Here is a 14,485-nt window from a genome sequence, read left to right as displayed (position 1 = left end):
CCTACAATTGAAATGACCCCTCTAAGCACAAGGTGCAGAAAAGTTATCAGGAAGGGAAAGATGAAATCATACACGTGATTTAAAGGGGTTTCTTACTGGAAGTTGCAATGTCACAATATTCAGTTTTCTCCTGAAGACAAATGGGTGGGTAAGGGAATCCAGTAGGCACTGTTTGTAGTGGTACGTTTTGCTATAGAATCACAGACCCTTTTTTATCACACATGGAGCAGAGGTAACCTGCTGTGGGCCTGAATCAAGTGGAAACATGATGGTTCAGAAATCCTGGGGGATATTTCCTCTGCTCAGGATGAGGTTATAGGTGGGAACAGATTGTCACTGCTGGTTATCAAAGAGGCCTTAAACTTATTGAGGTGTGGGCAATAAGTGGCATGATGGAGGGAAGACCCAGGCCCTACTCCAGTTTGTGTTTGTGGCCTCAAAGCAAATTTTTTATCAGGAGCAAAAGCTCAACCTGCTGCTGAATCATTCCTTTCCATAACTTCATCTTGTTACCGATAGCTTCAGTCTTCATTATGTTAGGAGGTGCTTCAAGGTGCTATTTTACATGCCCTTTGCGTTGTCTGCAGGGATTTTTTTTCTACAAAAGCACTATTAGTTATAATAGTGTTAAACGAGCTACAAAAGGGGCATATGTCTCTGCCTTGGAAAATGTGCAAACCAAGGCAGTGGGAACGACCTGATGTCCAGCAAACATGACCCACCAGGGCAGACCAGCAGAACTGGGCTTGTTTAGTCTAGAGAAGACATGACTGAAGACAGACCTGATAACTTGTCTAGAGACTCAGCAGCTTCCCTGGGAATGGTGCAAGGCAGGTTCATCTCTCAAGGCTTAGCTCATTAATACAAGCCTGTACTAAATGACCAGCCCAGACACCTCCTTTGGGTGAAAGCAATCCTATTCTTTGTGTTTTCTAGGTCAGGGATGTGCAATCAGCTCCCCTGCCCTCTGTAATACAGAGCTAGAGCCATGGCAGCAGCCTGGGCAACCAGAGGTTTCCCCCACGCTGTAGGAGCCGCCAGTTAATCCCATGGCTGCAGCACAACCTAAGTGGCACCTTCTTTGGGGCAAATTCTGCTGGCCTCTTTAAAGCAAAAATCCAGCCTGCTGTGGTTACTAAACTGGGCTCTGCTTCTTTGGGTGTCTTTCCATTTTCCAAGAAAAATAAACCGCAGGCTCTGTATTTTTAGATATGCCATCTGATCACAGCTAGTCATATATCAGTCCCAATACTGCGAGTTGAGATGCTGAGCTCCACTGCTGAGCTCCCTTGGGCAAGAATGAGTGGCTTGAACCTGAGTGTATTTTTAATAAATCAGCACGTTTAAAATAATAATGTGCTTTCTTAGGTAAGCTGCTCATGAGGAATCACACTGTTGGGATTTATTACTGCTCATGTCTTAGTAGGTCTGATTCTCTGGGTGAACTTGATATGGTTGTGAGTGGGAGTTGAACAGCCCTGGTATGAGGCAGACCTAATCTGGGCAGGGGTCAGAGGCAGCACGACTCCCCTTCCTTTCCCTCCAGTGACTCTGATTTCTGACATCTGCCCTGTGCTATTTCAGTCCTGGGCATCCTCCGAGGCGGCCGCCGGTTGGAGTAAACCTCATGGTGGCTTCACGCAACAGTGGGATGTGACAACCGTTCCTCTTCTTGCTGCTGACCTGAATCCACATGGCTGAGACAGGGGTGGGAAATGCCTCGTCCCAACATTGCCAAACCTCTTTGAGGGTGGTTGCAGAAGGGGTAGCTTGAGGGTAGCATGTGTCCCTGGGCTGCAACTTATGCAACCCTAGTCTGTGCAAGCCTAGTCCATGAAACCCTTTTCTGTGCAACCCTGCTCCATGGCTCGGCCCTGGACCCATGCAGTAAGTGTCTGCTCAACCTGCTTTGCACAACAGTGCACAAATGTAGAGTTATTGGTATATTATAAATCTCTGTCTCTCACTGGCTTGCTCCAGCCCTCACAGGTTTGTCTCTCTAACACCAGTGCAGCCTGGAGACAGTTTTCTGTGCTTTTGATCAAAGCAGCAGGAAGTCTTGAGGCTGGTTCATGAAAAATGGGCTGCCTTGTTCCCATAAATTTATTTGCTTCTTCACTCTAATGGCAATAGGTTTACCCACATAATTGGTAGCTGGAGACAGTGTAACACAGCTTGGCAGTCTGGATTTTTCTCAGAGATGCATTGCTTGGCATATTCAACCGGAGCAAAAGGAGCCAGCCTGGCTGCTGGAGAACTGCGACTCTGTGAGTGCCAAGCAGGTAAAACCTGGCTTACAACCCAGCTTTCCCCTCTCCATGCTGAAGAGGTGAGGATGAAATTGCACCCAGCTAAATGTCCCACCAGCAATCTCCTGTTCTCTGCACCTGAATGCTAGAAATGCCTTTTTCATGTTATACAAGAAGCTGAGCCTGCCTTGGTGTCCTCTCCTGCTGTGCCCAGGTACCCACTTTACTACGTCCTTATGGTTACCCACTTTACTACTTCTGGGTTTGTCACTCTGAGAGGACCCTGGTGGGTTACCAACACCTGCTGGACTCTGTGTGAGTCCACATGCTCAGAGCTCAGTGCCATTTCCTCTTACCTGTGACAAATAGGCTATTCTGATGTAGGTCTTTGCAGTTGTTTGTAGCTCTGGATGAACCAGAATTTTGGCAAGCCTGCACAGTATCCCCAACTGCATCCATGAGGCTGAAGCCTGCTTGTGATAGCTTCACTATGGGGCAGCTCCCTAAAAAGACTCAAGTCCATCTCTCCAGGTGTCCCACAGAAAGGGCTGACAACCTGAGTCCGTGCAAGGACAGGGCTTTGAGCAGCCTGGGCTGGTGGAGGTGTCCCTGCCCATGGCAGGGGTTGGACTGGGTGAGCTTTAAGGTCCTTTCCAACCTAAACCACTCTGTGATTTTATGACTCTATAAGGATGGGAATCTGTGTACTGCACCACCACACTGGGATCCACATCCCACATTTGTTAGCCTTAGGGGCATTTCCCAGAGCCCCATTTTTTTGGCAGGCATTTGTAGAGAAGATGGCTGGAGCCATGAAGAGGAGGGGACATTTGACAGTAAATCTTTAATGGCTGTAGTGGTGCTTTTCAGGCTGTGATAGATGAGATACACATCTTTTATGGATTATGCATAAGAGGTAATGAAGAATTCAGTCTCTCTGTGTCTATACACTAATGGTGTATTGATCCCAGTAAATGTCACACTGAGATTGAACAGCAGCATCCCTGCTTAGTGTCATCCTGGGTGATGGGGTGACACCATTTTTTTGGGTATCACAGCCGGCTCACCCTGGTCCCATCTGACCCACACAGCTTTACTGTGCTCTGGCTTTGAGCTTCACTTTTTTATTCCCCTGATTCACCCCTCACTTCAGCACAACTACTCCTGCCTCTGGATTTTGTCATGCTCAGCTGGACTGCTGTATCTGTCTAGGATTTACTGCATAGGAAATGTTGTTCTGCTAAGCCGTGAATAGGATTTGCTCAGGTGTCCTCAATCAGTTTTGAGCAGGAGCAAAACCTACAGCTAAAAGCTACAAATGAAAATGCAAGTAGGAAAACTGGAGGAGAGGTAAAAGAGAGATCAAGAAGGCATGACGAGGTCCTTACAATATTTACAGAGGGTTTTGCTAAGAAGTAGTGGACATTCCTCCTCCATTCAGTAAAGGCTATAGACTTTACTTTAGTTGTTACAGAAGATTTGCTAATGTGCGCATTTTGGTAACACACTGTCTCACCTCTCCCTAAACCTAGCAACTGGGCATTAATTAAAACTTGCTATAACAGTCCATGATGTAAAGGAAAGTCCAAACAATGTGTGCTTTGTGTGCTTGTTAAAGCATTACTCCCATGGGGGATTTTTGGCTCTCGCTTTACAAAGGGGTCGAGAATTTGGATGTCTCAATTTTCCTATATCAGCATTCACATCTCCTTAAAGTGTGAGGTTTCCCCAAATGTGCTGAGCACCTGCCTGCTAAACATCCCCCTTTACGTGCCTCCAGCCTGTTAGAATGTGGACAGCCAAAATCCCACAGACCTTCTGACAAGGTGGAGTGCAGGGTTCAGTTTTCCCACCCCAAATGGGGACATAAGGGCAGGTCAGCCCACATCTCTGCAGGAACCACGTCATCCCCAGGGCACAGTGCGTGTACAGGGGAGCGGAGCTGCAGCAGTGTTGTACGTGCGCGCAGTGGGATTTATTGCTCTGTTCAGCAGCCTCCCCCATTGCTATGCCTCCAAGAGAACGTGCTCTGAGAGATGTTTCATGTACAATTCCTTCCTTGGCCTTTGCCTCCTCCTTCAAAACGGGGGAAGGAAGACTTGTAGGGTGCTTTTGGCACCTTAATGCTCTGCAGAGAGGGAAGAAATGACTCCCTGTGTGTGTTTTATCTCTGCCCTCTAGGTAGATGGATGCTACAGGAAGATGGTGGGCATTGCTGCCTACTTTTTTTTGTGGCTGCCCAGCTTTCCTCCACTCAGGGAGGGATTTACAGAGTGAGCTGAGATGCAGCATTGCATCTAATCATGGGTGACAGAGGCATTTGCCCTGGTGGTTTTCGGTTGGGACTGTCACGCGCATATAATAGGGATTAAATTTGTATGCCTGCTCTCTTTTCTTTCTGAATGGGGGAGTTTTAGCTTTGCTGAAGGAGCTGCCATTTCAGAAAAAAAGGGCTGGCTTTTTGCTGAAGAAGAGAAATTTGCCCTGGCATGGTAGAAATGCCAGAAGAAAAGGCTCCTCATGTTACTGAAACACAGCTGAAATGAGTCTGAAGAGCCTCATTGACAAGTCATCACCGAGTATAGTTTGTGTAAGCAACGGGACATGCTTGCTATATGATGTACTGTGACCAGACAATTCGCAGCTGGCAGAGACTTGCCAATGGAGCTGGTAGGGCCATTCATCCCTCTCACCGACCCCAGCTCTGCCCTGGCTGCTTCCCTCATCCATACAGCACCCGAAGTAAGGATATTTCCATGCTGTTTCCCTGGGGAAAATTTTCTCTTTCCGAATCCTCTATTATAAAGTTCATTTTGAGCCCTCTGAGACCACTTTTTCATGGCCTGAGACTAAAAGCTTTGTGTCTAGCCCTGCATCTCTATACAGGGACAATTGCAGGATGTGTATGTGTATATAGAATAATAGAATGGTTTTGTCGGGAAAAGACTTTTAAGATCATCGAGTTCAACCATCAAACTAGCCCTAAGTTCACCACTAGACCATGTCCCTAAGCACAGCATCCACTCGTCTTTTAAACACCTCCAGGGGTGGGGACTCCACCACCTCCCGGGCAGCCCCTTCCATTGCTTGACCACCCTTTCAGTAAAGAAATTCCTTCTAAATATGTACCTGGACTTGGCAGAGGTAGTGAGTATAGGGAGGTATACAAGAAACACCCTATTTTTTATACAGAGTCCCTCAGACAGGTCTGCTTGCAGCCTGATACATAGAGACGTGTGTCCCTGAACACACCTCACTGACAGGTAATGGACTAGCACAAATATACTTTGTCATCCAAATTGACCACTTTAGTATCTAGAAACATCCACGTTTCCCTCAGTGAGATGTTCTCATCCTTTGCACCAGCTCTAAACTCACTGAATCTTCTTTACCCCGTAGGAGACCCTCCTCTCCAGTGCTGTCCCCACCTGCACGGAGCCAGACCGCATCGAAACCCACGTGCTCTGCTCTCAACCGGGCTTGCGGGGACTCCCATCCCTGCCTGTGTGCCTCCAAACTCTGCATCCCAGCCAGGACCGGAGCACGCTGCCTTCCTGAGCTACAGCTGGTGAAGTTCCCTCCCTCTCCCCCCTCACTCCCAGCCCAAAGCGTGCCGCAGCCGGTACTTACACAGCCTGAATGAGAAAGCTCAGCCTCTGATCCCTGAGCCCGCTCCCAAATTCCTCGACTGAGCGACCGTGCGCTTACTCCCCAGCGCTCAGCCTGGTGCAGTGATGATACAGGAACCAGACCTCTTTGGTTTACTTTTACGTTGACGTCAGTGTCTTTTCTAGCCTCCTGCAGCTCATTTTGGTAAAAGGATGTCTCCAGGATGGAGGGGAGGGGTCGGAAGGGAGAGGAGTGAGGATGAGCTGGAGATGACTTTTTGGGATGTGGGAGGTTTTAGGGACTAAAGCTGAAAGAAACAGTGCTTATGAAGCCCACTTTGATGCCAGATGTAGGTTCTCACCTGAACGTGGGTGTGTTGAAGGTCTGACCCTCTGCACAGAGATCTACTTTTCCACCTGTACCAGCACCCTGACTGGGAACACGAGCCCTGTCTTCCCCTGCATTTGGCAACTGTTTGTACCTGGGTGCTGGTTCAAGGGACTGAGGGAATGCTGAAGGACTGAGAGAGGTCTAGTGTTCAGACACAATGCCACATAGGATCATAGAATAGTTTTGGTTGGAAAAGACCTTTGAGATCATTGAGTCCAACCATTGATCCACCCCTTTCACGTAGTTGTAGAGAGCAATAAGGACTCCCCTCAGTCTCCTTTTCTTCAGACTGAACAATCTCAGTTGCTTCAGCCACTCCTCATCATTCTTTTTCTCCAGACCCTTCCCCAGCTTTGTTGCCCTTCTCTGGACACGCTCCAGCCCCTCAATGTCCTTCTTGGAGTGAGGGGCCCAAAACTGAACACAGAATTTGAGGAGCAGCCTCACCAGTGCTGAGTACAGGGGCACAATCACTTCCCTGCTCCTGCTGGCCACACTATTGCTGATACAAGCCAGGATGGTGTTGGCCTTCTTGGCCACCTGGGCACATTGCTGGCTCATGTTCAGTCACTGTCCACCAACACCCCCAGGTCCTTCTCCTCCAGACTCCTCTCCAGCCACTCGTCCCCAAGCCTGCAGTGCTGCATGGGGTTGTTGTGACCCAAGTGCGGGACCCGGCACTTGGCCTATGCATACAGATCAGCCTCTTAGAGGCCTATAAGTCACAGCATATCGTATTCAGCTTCAAGGACCTGAATAACTCACCGCTCCCTAGACACTTGTGAGGTTGGAGAGTACTTGTCCCTTGTGGAGATCCTGTTCTGTCAGGTTAAGGCTCAGATTTTAATCTGGAATTCTTGCGGCATGGTGTGCACGTCCATCCCCCAGCCCTGTGCACCCACTGTGCAGTGAATGTGTGCATGGACATGTTTTCGAGGCATGTAAAATGCTGCCAGAAAGTGGAACCTGCAAGTGCAGTCGTTAACACTGAATTATTCACAGCAGATTAATCACACCTATGTTTAGGGCTTCTTTCTGGCTGGGAGAAAAGCCAGATTTCTTTGTGTGGCCAAACAACTTTCAGGAATTCCAATGAAAGGCTTTCATGCTCTAAATGCTGATGGTTTTCTATTAGGCTTGTGAATACTCATTCGCCTGGGTAGTGTGATGTGAACGCTTGAGCACATGGATCTTAGAGCCTTATATAAGGGTGAATATGGAGCTTGCCCCAGTGCTGTTGCAAATAAACCATAAAACCTGCAATTTAAACCACAGTTAAACCTGGGATCTCTCTGGGTCATGGATCACCTTTGTATGATGCATTTGTCCAGCTCTTAACACAACTGGTCTGTCATCCAGACCATCTGTATACCTTGATGCACACCATTCATTGTAAACTCTTAGGACTAAGCATTGAGGTTAATGTGTATGAATCCAGGCACCAGCACTGATAAACAGCCCCAGCCACCTGGTGACATTGTTGGGATTGGGTGGGTTGACCTTTGGAAACTGTAGGAATAAAACCTTGCAGGGAGCAGGGTTTATTGAGGGAAGTATCATCTGGTACCACCAGAATGACTGGGCTGTACTGGTTTATTTGAAAACCAGTAGTAAAAAAATAGTTTTTGACCCCAGTGTACCATCACCACAGAGAAAAAGAGACACAGAAGGGAAAGCTCTTAGGTTGTTCATCACATGCATGGCAGAGCTAAGTAGTAAGTCCAGTTTCTTGGCCATTGGATCACACAGTCTCCGTCATAAATAATGCTGAATTCTCAAACATTCCCAGTGTCCTTGTCAGAACCAATACACTGTTCATGGTTGAAGAGAGACAGAGTCTTATAAAAACCAGAAAAAGAGGTCCTCGTAAATCACCATGTCTATACTTGGAAATGTGTTAAACCTTCTAAGCTCCATTTCAGGACACATAAAATTTTTTTTAATTTTTCCAAGTTTAAAAATCCATCCAAAGGTCAGTGAGAAACAGGAATAATACTGTCTTTGAAATCTCAAGCTGCTGTAATAGCATTTTTGGCAGTGAATGATAAACTTGAACAGTTGAGGTTTACATGACAGATAAAGTGAACGTGTGTTTGTCTATACATTAAAAGACCCAGCAGTGGCCCTTATTCATTTCTTCTCCCAACCTATTAGACTATTTATAGATTTTTACTACAAATGGACCTCCTGAACTGAAGAAGGCAGACCAATCAGTTCTGAAGGAACCATCACAGTGGAGCTGTGCCCATAAGCCACCATTCCTGGGCAGGAGTCCCATTTAAGTGATAACCTCCCAGGTAGCAGAAATATTAACTCTTCATTTACCTGGCCAGGATTTTTACAGTCTTTCACAGCTTTTGGAGGGTGTCAAGGGTTGTTCAGGGAGATCTTATGATTATGAAGGTGTTGGATTAAAAGGGAATTATGGCATATCCTAGCTAGGGCCTTCAGAGTTGTCTGATGAATGAAGTCTACTACCCAATACGCTTGGCTGAAAGGACTTAAAAACCATGTATTCAGAGCTCTCAATCTGAATGAAAATCCTAGGCAGTCCTTGATGGGTGGATGGTGATAACACCCAAGGATGGCAGAGATTTGGGATCTTCTTCCCTGCCACACTTCACAGATAGGAAGCTCTTGCTGCAAACCCGCGTTGCAGTCCTTGCTCTGCTAACTCTGAAGGAATATATTCAGGGTCTGATTTTTTTAAAATATCTTAATGTTCATTAGGATGGGGACTGCCATGGCATTTCTTCCATGACCCTGGCTATGTACCCAGGGCACAATAATGTGGCCTGTGTATACAGGGATTCCTAGTGGAAACTGGAAACTGAAACTTCTACAGAGGTGAATACGAGGCTCTCATCAATGGATATTTTAGTTTGGTAACTGTGAATCAGATTATGTGGCTTTGAATTTCCCTGTGTGCAGGAGGGATTTAACTGGGAGATTTGCAATGAGAAAAAAGAGTCCTACCCTTATTTTGAGTGAATTTCTGAGCTATTGGATAAAAAAGTTCAAATAAGCAGGCCTTCATCCTTTGGTTGATCTTATGTAGGGCTGGTTGTGCTGAGGGGCCTCCTGTGCTGAAATGCCACTGATCTCAGCAAGGTGCAGTGGTGAGATGGATTTGGTGAGCAGACCAGATGTGAAAACACAGGTACTTTTAGGCTTGAGCTGGTATATATAGACTCCCAGTGAAAAAGATTGAAAAAAAACCCAACTCTCTAGATACACTGGGGACTTCAGATGCCAGTTTAGATGGTGGAGGAGAGGTTTAGGACCATAGTTTTGGACATCTGTGCTTGATGTGGGGGCTAGGAAGACTGTAGGCTCTCAAACCCTCTATGGCGATGGGGTCCCACAGGTCCTGTGCTGGGTGGTTGCAGCCTGTGGGATATTTTCTTCTTTAAAGCTGAACAGCAGCTCCCCAGGCCCTGCAGTGCAGACTTGGCTGCTCCTCACTTTGAGCTTGGCACAAATCTGAAGAGTTTTCTAGGGTGGAAGAAAATATTCCCTGCCATTCCCAGTGCTGGAAGCAAAGGTAGTGCTTGGAGGTTGCAGGAGCATGGCTCTGTGCTTTGAGGACACAAACATCCAAGGTATCCTGAGGTGGGTGAGAGCCACACATCCAGTCAGTACAGTTGGGTTGTCTACCCAGGAGGATCTCAAGTCTCTTGTCCACATGCAGATGCCATTTTAGAGGTGCTAACGTGGCCTCTGCTTGCTCTTCTTTCATTGCATAGGCTCTCACATGCCTTAACTGGGTGCCAAAGGGCAACTCCAATGCCTCAAGGTGTCACCAAGTGCACAACAAAATTGAGCCCCGGCACCCTATCTCAAGATGGGTGGCCAGTGCTCTATTCACTCGGCCAACTGAGGGATGAACCAGATCAGACTTCAGCCTCTTTCGCCTTCATTTAAGCCTTTGAGCAATGCCTTATCTGTGTGTTCAGTGGGGAGGAAGGTAAAAGAAACTGCTGAAGGTCCTTTCACTGCGATGCTGCCCCGAATACTAGCCCTGTAGAGAAAGAGAAAACTCCACAGCAACGTTTACAGATGTAAGGGACTGAAGCAAGCAGACTTGTCCATGAAGATGTTTTGACACTATGCAGCTGTGCAAGGTGAATAACAGCTGGGTTCTCACAATGCTGCCATGGTGCCCTAACCACACAGGGCCTTACTTCTGTGATTTCAAATGTGGTGTTTTTTGTTTTTTTTCCTTCTTGCCTTGCAAAAGCAGCTTTTTGTGAATGAGAGCTGGTCCACCAATAAGGGAAACAATGGCTCACAGAGACGTAATGGTTCATTTGGGGCTGTGCCAGGGCTTGTTATTTCTCCCAGAGCACTTTCGCCTGAGCCGAAGGTTGCATTCAGAGGCTGCATTTTCCTTACTTTGCTGCTCACAGACCTCTGTTAAAGGGGCTTCAGGGACTTGGGCTGAGCTTATTTTGCCAAGAGCTTTTTCTTTCTCTCCCTTTGCAGAAATTTACAGGCCCAGGGTAACGTGAAACCGTATCCAAAGAGATGACTTACAAAATGAACATGTGGCAGCAGTTACCCGGATATTTTCTTTCCCTTTCTCAGTGACCAAGTGAAGCAGCAGACTGCAACCTATCTGTGTCTTTACCCTTCCTGTCCCCAAAGCAATAAGCCTGTGACCTGAGCAAAGCTCCAAGTGTCTTTAATATATATCTACAAAAGCATTTTGCTATAGGAACATGTAGGACTGCAATGCCATGATCTAAACAGCATATATGATGGAGCAGCCTGGTCTCATGTGCTGTTCGGCTGTGTAATGGCACATCTTCTGCTTTCTGTTGTGCAGGAATATGAGTTCCCTCCCTTCTGGGCTTGCCACAGTAAACAGAGCCCTGAGAAATCACCCTTCTAACACCAATAAAATGTGTTATTTTAGAATTTTTAAAGCAGTCTGTTTTGGAGCTATTTCTGGGAGCTCTGTCCTGTGTAAAATTCCATGCCCATTTCAAATGCCCTTACTAAATTTCTTCCATCCTCTTGCTCTTCCATCCTAGCTAAAATTAAGATTCAAAATAAAAAACCCAACAACAATGTTCCGAACTGCCCAAACTGGCAAAACATAACAATTTTAAGGTTCAATGGCCCAACCTTTAGAGCCCTTAAAGCTTAACTTAGCTTTCCACTAGTGAACGGGACAACTCATATAGGTCCTAGTTCAATTGGCCAGAGAAGGACACACATACCTAACTGCCTGATTTGCAAAAGGGATGTCATCTGGTACTTGAGAATTTTCCATGGTTTAACCTTTGATGGAGGAGGTTGGGTTCCTGAGGGAACCACCTGCTCCCGTCCTTGCACTGCAATGAGACGGGTGCCCCACACCACAGCAGCAATGCCAACAACAGCTGGGCTGGTGTGCTGAGCAGTTCCCAACCTTGACAAGACTCAGAGTACTCTGTGTACTGTGGGAATCCCAGGTTGCAAAGCTGGTGATTTGTGCACTTACACCTTGGCTACTTAATGTGAGTTTGACAGATAAAACGCTTTTCCTATGTGTGTATGTAATCAGTGCTGACCGTAAGACATGAACTTTGACATTAGAGTGACTCACCTATCCCAGAGCGGAAAGTGTTGCGGGGAAATAGCTATCCCTTTAATTTCCTGCTTCACTGACTCAAGCCCTGCCCTGCTCACATTAAGTATATCCTTGCTGTCCCTTGGCCAGTTTGCTCTAAGGATGTAGTGAGCTCAAAGATTTGTGGCTGGAATGAGCGGAGATATTTGTAAAGAAAATAACACGCTTGTTTTATGTGAAGTAGTTCAGCCAATGGAGGAATAGCCAGGACTTTATTGGGCCAAAGTCAGCCTGCTGGCGTTCGGTAGACTTCTGGGCAATCTCATCTTGTTGATGAGTAACAGTGTAAGCAATTTGAACATTAATGATGCAATGAAAGAAGATGAGCTTTTGTAGCTAATTCTACTCCTGTTGAAATCACTAGGAGTTCTGCCTTTGGGTCTTTCAGCTTCTAGGCAGGGCCTTCAACATGAATTATTGTAGCAGGCAATGTTTCATGTACTGTGACATGAATACAGGAGTTTGCACAGGACTTTATGTGTCTTTACATGAGATGTAGTAGCTCTTCCTTGGCTTTTCCAGAATAGTAATTTTGAGTAAAAGGAGTTTCCCAAAAGTATTTGTGAAAAAAACCCAACCAACCAATCTCTGATCTGGAGCTCAAACAATTTTGATCTATTTTCTACATAGCATGAAGTGGCTCATGGCTGAATGCATCACCTCCCATGAGCAGGGGTATGCATACCTACAGAGTGGCCTTGTCTACACCCTTGTCTGCTCAGGGTGTGCCAGCAACCTGCCTTGGAAAGGAAGTTTTTTTGGCTGTCCCTAAACTACGATTTAAAATGGCCTGTCAAGCTCTTGTATGAATATGTCAAACCATTAACATGCTATGGCAAGCCATACATTCCTAGAGACAAATTCACTTTTGAGTCTGATTCTGAATCATGTAAAGTTTCCTCTGATGATGCAAACAAGCCTAAAAAGAGGATGCAAATGTAAGGTTTTTTCATGGGTGAGCAGTCTGTGGGTGAGCAGGAGTCATGCTTGAGGATAAGGCACTGCTGGTTTCCTCTGCTTTGGTCAGAGGTCCGCAGTCATTGCGCCCTCCCCTCCCACCCAGCCGCACGTTTCTCCTACCCTATCTGCACTGGGCAAATGCTGGAGTTGCTTCCTGGGAACTGACTCAGAGAAGTGATGTGAAAGGGTCTTGGAAAAATGAAACATTGCTTAATCTCATGCTGGACCAGTTCCCTGACCAGCCTTTCTGCACAAAAGGAGCGTGAGAGCTCATGTGTGCTAGGAAGGTCATGGTGGGTGAAGCAGGGCTGGTCCTTGCTGCAACAGCATGGACTTAATGTTGGTTAGAGATGACCACAATGCTACACTCAGTCAGTTGTTGATAAGGATGCAGTCCATTGAGTCATTACCCTTCTGAGCTCAGAAAATGCTTCTTTCCTGATGTGCATTTGGCCTCTAACATCGCCGTCTGTGCTGTTGTACAATCCAGTTGGAGGGGCTGTGTTGTGCAAGCTTGGCTGATGTGCACTAAAGAGAAAGTGACAAACTCCCTCAATCTACTGACATAACTGGTGGCATACATCAAACTGCCTTCAGCCTCAAGCCCATCAAGAAGATGTATTAACACAAAAGGAGGCAGTAAAATGTTTGAGGAATAGCTAGTTCATTGCTATATTCTGTAGCTTGTCAGTTTGCACTCTATGAAGACTTTCTGTGTGCTTGAGCAATGAGGCCAAGGTCTTTCCTTTAGGAGTTTACTAGAAACAGGCCCACATTTCATTTCTGGAAGTGATTACAGGCCTGTTATTGATTTGTTCCTATTGATGGCTTTGGGAGCTTTTGGCAAAGGACAGTGGATGTAAAAAACAGGGAAAGAAGTAGATCTCAAAAACATACTGTTTTGCTTCCAAGCACCCAATGGCTGTGTGGGCCACAGATTAACAGGGAAGTGATGTTATTAATTATCTTTGGCTGCCAGCACAGCTCTGAGGCAAAGCCATAGCAAGCACTGATGAACAAATGCGGGTTGTACAGCCGCTCTGTGCTGTTATCGGAAATGGCCTCCGGTTCTGAGGTCTTCCAAGGTTACTTCTGACCACTTTGGGTGGGACATGATGACATAGGCATGACCTCCCATTTAGATTATGTTTGCTATTGCCTGATTTTTTATGTCTTCTTGGATCTAATTAGGACTATTCTGACACTCCATTATTTGGCAAGAGTCTGTATTTGCAAGTGATGTTCTGATCTGCTTTGTTCTTAGTTTCTTTACTAAGCCAAAAGTTCATTTTGACTTAGTTCATTACTCAGTCAAAAGGACTCCTAAATCTCCTTATGAGATATTCTTGGTCTTAAAAGTGTTGTAACTACACCTGCTACCTCTGTTTATGATAGTCTATTAAATGCATCTGACAAGTGAACCAGCAGGTCCCCTCCAAGCATCTGCCTCCTGGGTAGCTCCAGGAGAGATACAATCACCTGAAGAGATGCAGCTTTCATCCATGAAGTGTACATGTGTGGGGGGATGTGGATGTGGTAACTTGCTAGGTAGAACCAAATCCACGTGGGCTCTATCTAAACTCACCTTCCCTCCCAAAGGGTAGAAACCATGGGCAACTTCCTTTTCTTGTGCAATTTCTGTTCTTCTGCAGCGTCCAGC

General features: G+C 46.3%; 1 protein-coding gene across 1 annotated transcript in view; it reads right to left on the bottom strand.

Annotated features, from left to right (window-relative positions):
* GPR20 (G protein-coupled receptor 20) overlaps positions 1–5,967 on the bottom strand; it is a 24,933-nt gene extending 18,966 nt beyond the window's left edge. The window contains exon 1 of the mRNA XM_010193809.1: positions 5,880–5,967. The gene's annotated coding sequence lies outside the window, so the exon portion shown is untranslated. The remainder of the gene's footprint in view (positions 1–5,879) is intronic.
* Positions 5,968–14,485: the final 8,518 nt, after the last annotated feature.

This window comes from Mesitornis unicolor, unplaced genomic scaffold, assembly GCF_000695765.1.
Source record: "Mesitornis unicolor isolate BGI_N332 unplaced genomic scaffold, ASM69576v1 scaffold6971, whole genome shotgun sequence".
Classification (NCBI taxonomy): Eukaryota; Metazoa; Chordata; class Aves; order Mesitornithiformes; family Mesitornithidae; genus Mesitornis; species Mesitornis unicolor.
This window is presented reverse-complemented; position numbering and strand designations above follow the sequence as displayed.